Below are 6,812 nucleotides of genomic sequence, written 5' to 3'. Positions count from 1 at the left end.
CTGCTCTAGACTCTAAAGCCATTTGAGATGTACTTTCAATATAGGCAAATATGTATTTAGTGCCTGCCTTAGTCCAGGTGCTGGTCATTGCTATCAGTGTTTGTTGTCTGGAAGAAGCGGCTGACTACAGCAGAGCCATGAGTTTTCTTGAGGAAGCCAGACTTTTTAGGTTAACTGTAGCAACAACCTCGGTCATAAAAGGAAAGTAAAATGTGAAGTAACCTTATGTAACTGTGGTTATGGTGATGATATCTAGCCTCAGCCCACGGCCTCATAAAGGACATGCAATTGTTTGTTATCTAATGCATGTGGCTGTAAAATCCTTGGTGTCACCTATCAATTTCCTCTTCTCCACGGTCAAGAAGGGTCAGACTTTTACTAATGAAGTGATGACAGTGGTTCTTTATGCCTCCCCATCGCCTCTCACCCCTAGCTCATCACACTTCTCTGCAAGGTTGGCTATGCCCACAGCTTCCCATTTTAACCATTAACTTTTTATCAACATTAGAGACCCTGGAGAGAGAGCTGTGAGGCTGCAAACGGGGGGAAGGAAGCAGTTGACAGATGGGAGGTTTAATTTTAGAAAGCTACTGGCACATGGTAGACTGAAGGCTGAGCAGAATGGTTTCCACCTCTCCCCTCGCCCCCCAGTCTCTCACCCACCAGCATGGTTTCCACTCTCTCCGCACAGCTCTATCTTTTAAATCTGAGCATAAAGAAAAGCTGAGTCACAAATGTTAAAATACTGCAGCTCCCCCATTTATGAGAGAGAGAGAGTGAGTGGAGAGCCACACTCCACACCCTCAACCCCACAAACCCAGTGACACCAGGAGCCTGGCTGGCAAGACGCTGACAACCACCTGCTGCTCTTTTTAATACCACGTTGTGAGAAGCAGCAGCTATTGAGCGAAGCCTCTGCCAGAATGCAGAATACCACAAAACTGGATGACCTGATGAAGAGAGAGAGAGAGAAAATTTAAATTAATAAAATCATAGGACAGGAAGGGACCTCAAGAGGTCATGTAGTCCAGTCCCCTGCACTCAAGGCAGGACTAAGTATTATCTAGACCAGGGGTGGGCAAGCTTTTTGGCCTGAGGGCCACATCGGGGTTGCGCAACTGTATGGAGGGCCGGGTAGGGAAGGCTGTGCCTCCCCAAACAGCCTGGCTCCTGCCCCCTGACTGCCCCCCTCAGAACCTCCAACCCATCCAACCCCCCCGCTCCTCGTCCCCTGACCACCCCCTCCCGGGAACCCCGCCCCTAACTGTCCCCTGGGATCCCACCCCCTTATCCAACCTCCCCTGCTCCCTGTCCCCTGACTGCCCTCCCAACCCCTATCCACACCCCCACCCCTTGACAGGCCCCCCGAGACTCCCACTCCCAACCCTCCCTGTTCCCCATCCCCTGACCACCCCCCCAGAACCTCTGCCCCATGCAACCACCCCCTCCTCCCTGACTGCCCCCCAGGACTCCTCGCTCCCTCACCCAACCCCCCCGGTCCCCGCCCCCTTACCAGCAGCAGGAGCTCGCAGCTGCGATACCTGGCCAGAGCCAGTTGCGCTCCCCATGCTGCCCAGCGGGAATGGCGGGCCAGAGCTCGGCATGCGCAGTGGCGTGGCTGCGGGGGAGGGGGAACAGCAGGGGCGGGGCCGGGGACTAGGCTCCCCGTCCGGGAGCTCAGGGGCCAGGCAGGACGGTCCCGCGGGCTGCCGTAGTTTGCCCACATCTGATCTAGACCATCCCTGACAGGTGTTTGTCCAACTTGCTCTTAAAAATCCCCAATGATGGAGATTCCACAACCTCCCTAGGCAATTTATTCCAGTGCTTAACCACCCTGACAGTTAGGAAGTTTTTCCCAATGTCCAACCTAAACCTCCTTTGCTACAATTTAAGCCCATTGCTTCTTCTCCTATCCTCAGAGGTTAAGAACAATTCTTCTCCCTCCTCCTTGTATAACAATCTTCTATGTACTTGAAAACTGTTATCATGTCCCCTCTCAGTCTTCTCTTTTCCAGACTAAACAAACCCAATTTTTTCAATCTTTCCTCATAGGTCATGTTTTCTAGACCTTTACTAATTTTTGTTGCTCTTCTCCGGACTTTCTCCAATTTGTCCACATCTTTCCTGAAATGTAGTACCCAGAACTGGACACAATACTCCAGTTGAGGCCTAATCAGTGCAGAGTAGAGCGGAAGAATTATTCCTCATGTCTTGCTTACAACACTCCTTCTAATACATCCCAGAATGATGTTCTTGCATCAGTGTTACACTGTTGACTCATATTTAGCTTATGGTCCACAGTGACCCCCAGATCTCTTTTCGCAGTACTCCTTCCTCGGCAGTCATTTCCCATTTTGTATGTGTGCAACGGATTGCTCCTTCCTAAATGGAGCACTTTGTATTTGTCCTTGTTGAATTTCATCCTATTTACTTCAGACCATTTCTCAAGTTTGTCCAGATCATTTTGAATTTTAATCCTATCCTCCAAAGCACTTGCAACCCCTTCCAGATTGGTATTGTCCGCAAACTTTATAAGTGTATTCTCTATGCCTTTATATAAATCATGATGAAGATATTGAACAGAACCAGACCCAGAACTGATCCCTGCGGGACCCCACTGGTTATGCCCTTCCAGCATGACTGTGAACCACTGATAACTACTCTCTGGGAATGGTTTTCCAACGAGTTTTGCACCCACCTTATAGTAGTTCCATCTAGGTTGTATTTCCCTAGTTTGTTTATGAGACGGTCATGCAAGACAGTATCAAAAGCCTTACTAAAGTCAAGATATACCACATCTATCGCTTTCCCCATCCACAAGGTTTGTTACCCTGTCAAAGAAAGCTATTGGGTTGGTTTGACATGATTTGTTCTTGACAAATCCATGCTGACTGTTACTTATCACCTTATTATCTTCTAGATGTTTGCAAATTGATTGCTTAATTATTTGCTCCATTATCTTTCTGGATACAGAAGTTAAGCTGACTCATCTGTAATTCCCCTGGTTGTCCTTATTTCCCTTTTTATAGATTGGCACTATATTTGCACTTTTCCAGTCCTCTGGAATCTCTCCTATCTTCCATGACTGTTCAAAGATAATCGCTAATGACTCAGATATCTCTTCAGTCAGCTCCTTGAGTATTCTAGGATGCATTTCATCAGACCCTGGTGACTTGAAGACATCTAACTTGTCTAAGTAATTTTTAACTTGTTCTTTTCCTATTTTAGCCTCTGATCCTACCTCATTTTCATTGACATTCACTACATTAGACGTCCAATCACCACCAACCTTCTTGGTGAAAACTGAAACAAATAAGTCATTAAGCATCTCTGCCATTTCCACATTTTCTGTTATTATTTCCCTCCCCGCATTGAGTAACAGGCCTACCCTGTCCTTGGTGTTCCTCTTGCTTCCAATGTATTTGTAGAATGTTTTCTTGTTACCCTTTATGTCTCTAGCTAGTTTGATCTCGTTTTGTGCCTTGGTCTAATTCCCCTCCCCCCCACACACATACTTGTGTTATTTGTTTATGGGGGATGAGGGGCTTGATTTAGTACTCTCTCTCAGATGGGTATTTCTGCTGGGTCTGCATTTTGGAGGCGTACTCCTGTCACCAGGGCTATCAGTCCTCCACCTTTCAACAGCACAAAATTCACAGAATTTTCCCCCCAACACACTAAAAAAAGTTATTAATAATAAATTAAGACATTATGAAATGTATCATTACCCCAATGTTACAGATGAGGACTCTGAAGCACAGATATGTTAAGAACTTCTTTAAGAGCAAGTACATGGCAGGCCTAGAACTCTGGTCTTCTGGCTCCCATTTCTGTGTGCTAATCACTAGACTGCACTGCCTTCTTAAAAGCTGTACATTTCAACTTTAAAGCCAAATATATGTAGTTTGCAGGTGTTTTGGTTTGGCCCATCTGTGCAATAAAAAACCCATTTACTGTGGCATTACAAGGTGTTAAGGGCATCATATCAAGAGAGCAGCTGTTCTATAAAACAGATGTGCACAGCTTGAAAATGTGTTCCTGAACTGAATGCATTTATGCAAGCACCATATGCATCAGCCTTGGACCTGACTCAGCTGGTAACACTTGCTGTAAAGACTGTGGAAAGAAAAGAGGAACTGCTACCACCCCTCAAAATCCCCTATTGCCATACAGTGAGCTGTGAAAACACTCCGTCACTTCAGGAACAAGCCGTAAGTATATCAGTCCGTTGCCTTACTGCAGGGGATGTACAGACACAAATTACTGGTGTAACTTAATTCCTTGGTCTGTGATGGAGTGCTGTAGAACTGTGCATTTCAGTTCTCAGGAATTCCTGCGAACCCCAAACCTGAGTTCAGATCATGCAGCAGCTCGTGTTTCTGAGTTGCGCTCACACTGTGTTTGAACAAACTCAGAAACTCCATGGACACCGCCAAGTGGAAACAAATGATCCCAGCACTACTGGAAACTTGCCTACATTCACTGAAGCCTCTGAACCTTCTTGCAAACCTGACCCTATGTAACATGAGTAGCCCAACTCAAATGCATAGCTACTGTCTGGCTACTGCGTCAACAAGTGGGCCTCTGAGCCACATGGACAGACAAGCCACCATGCAGCTTGGGTTTCAGCTTGGGCTACGTCTTCACTACCCGCCGATCCGGTGGGTAGCAATCGGTTTATCGGGGATCGACTTACCGCGTCTCGTGAGGACGCGGTAAAATCGATCCCTGATCGCTCTGCCGTCGACTCCGGAAATCCACCTCGACAAGAGGCGGTAGCGGAGTCGGCGGCAGCGCGGCAGCGGTCGGCTTTACCCCGTCCTCACCACCAGGTAAGCCGACCTAAAATACGCAACTTCAGCTACGGTATTCACGTAGCTGAAGTTGCGTATCTTAGGTCGGAACACCGCTGTAGTGTAGACCTAGCCTTAGTTTCCTTGATATAACAGAGAGCACATTTACTCTATACAACACACAGACATCTAGTGGCCGAATAATATACCGCAAGCGCACTTATCATTGCAGACAAGTGCTCACTTACCCTTTCTCCCCACAACTGCTAAAGCTACCCATTGAACTGGCTGAAGGCGTGATCAGAGGGAAACAGGCCCTGTTTTCTGCTGAGACAGCTAGAGAAAGAGGAACTCATCATCTTCACAAGAGGACTCATATGGGATGTTATCCTGCCTGAGCATCGCTGCAGAGAGAGAATGAGAGAGGCAACAGGGAGGACAGCATCTAACCTATCAGAACAACTTGCTGCCAGCCAGCAAACCCCATTTCCAGTCACTGCACACCACTTCCCATCTATGTATTGGATAGTAATAGACTTTCCTGTTATTTTAGTTAGAGGTAGTTAGGTTGACAGCTAGTGGATATTACAGCAACATCTCCACTCTAAACAGAAAGACCCAATGCAAGTCAGATTACTCATCACGTGCTGCATCAGCACAATGTAGTGACTAAGGCCCCCAAATTATGAGTTATTACTATTTAAAAACTGCCCAAGTATCAAGGCTTTTTGGACAGATAGAACAGAGGGCTAAGAGAATAAAAACCCAGTGTCTAATGGCTAGATTTCTTCAACAGTCTGAGAAAAACTCAGAGTTACTACAGACTTTTACAAGAGTGTGCTGCTGGTACAGCTAAAGAGACTTCTGCTTTTTCCCTTTCTGTGAATGAATTAAATTTTTAAAAAATATTTTAAATTGATATAAAACATGGATATTATGTGATGTACCAGATATAGTAGTAAAACAGGGAAATTGATTGAATTTAATATTATAAATAAAATGTGTATAAAGGGAAGTCAACTACAAGGGATATAGCTTTGCGCAAAATATTGTAAATTTTAACGACAAGACGAAGTGGGTATTCACCCACGAAAGCTTATGCTCCAATACATCTGTTAGTCTATAAGGTGCCAGAGAACTCTTTGTTGCTTTTTACAGATCCAGACTAACACGGCTACCCCTCTGATATTTAATGACAAGATTTACCTCATGGTCAATCCTGTTAGAAAAGAAAGAGGGTGCATTCATATTGATTTATTTAGATTAAATGAAGAAGTAAGGATAATGTGCTGTGTTGAAAGAGGCAGTAAACAGAAGGAACTGAAACCAAATACTGTGTTTATAAGGACACTTGACCACTGAGAGGAATAAAAAGAAATGTAACTGTTTGGTTAATAAGGCAGAGACCCAGCTCAGCCATACATACTAAGGTTCCACCATTATTGTTAAAGCAAGGGGAACAGAAATGGAAAATTTATACAGCTGCCCCAGGCTGCTGGAGAACAACAGTTCTTGAAGTGACTTTGCATTCGATCATGGACTGTTAAAAAGAAGTTTAAAGAGAATCAAAGACTATGGAGGGTAGGGTGACCAGATGTCCCGATTTTATAGAGACAGTCCCGATTTTTGGGTCTTTTTCTTATATAGGCTCTTATTATTCCCCACTCCCGTCCTGATTTTTCACACTTGCTGTCTGGGTCACCCTAATGGAGGGGCTTGGTGTAAATTATATGAACTTTAAATTGGACATTTCAGCAGCAAGCAGAGTTGATGGAGAAACTGCAACTTGAGCAAGCATAGCTGCAAGGATGGCCAAGAGATGCACTGCAAAGGGGCCCATGCAAAGTGACTTGCAGAGGTAATCTGCTAACCACAGCAAAGCAGCCTGTGTTAAAGATATGTCTCAAGATGGTTGGGCCTAACTTGCCTAACACAAACTGGTGTGACAAGATGTGTTACACAAAGCAGGGCCGGCTCTGGCTTTTTGGCCGCCCCAAGCAAAAAAAAAAAAAGGGGGGG

The sequence above is a fragment of the Terrapene carolina genome, unplaced genomic scaffold (assembly GCF_002925995.2).
Source record: "Terrapene carolina triunguis isolate 2854851 unplaced genomic scaffold, T_m_triunguis-2.0 Scaffold558, whole genome shotgun sequence".
Taxonomy (NCBI): domain Eukaryota; kingdom Metazoa; phylum Chordata; order Testudines; family Emydidae; genus Terrapene; species Terrapene triunguis.
This window is presented reverse-complemented; position numbering follows the sequence as displayed.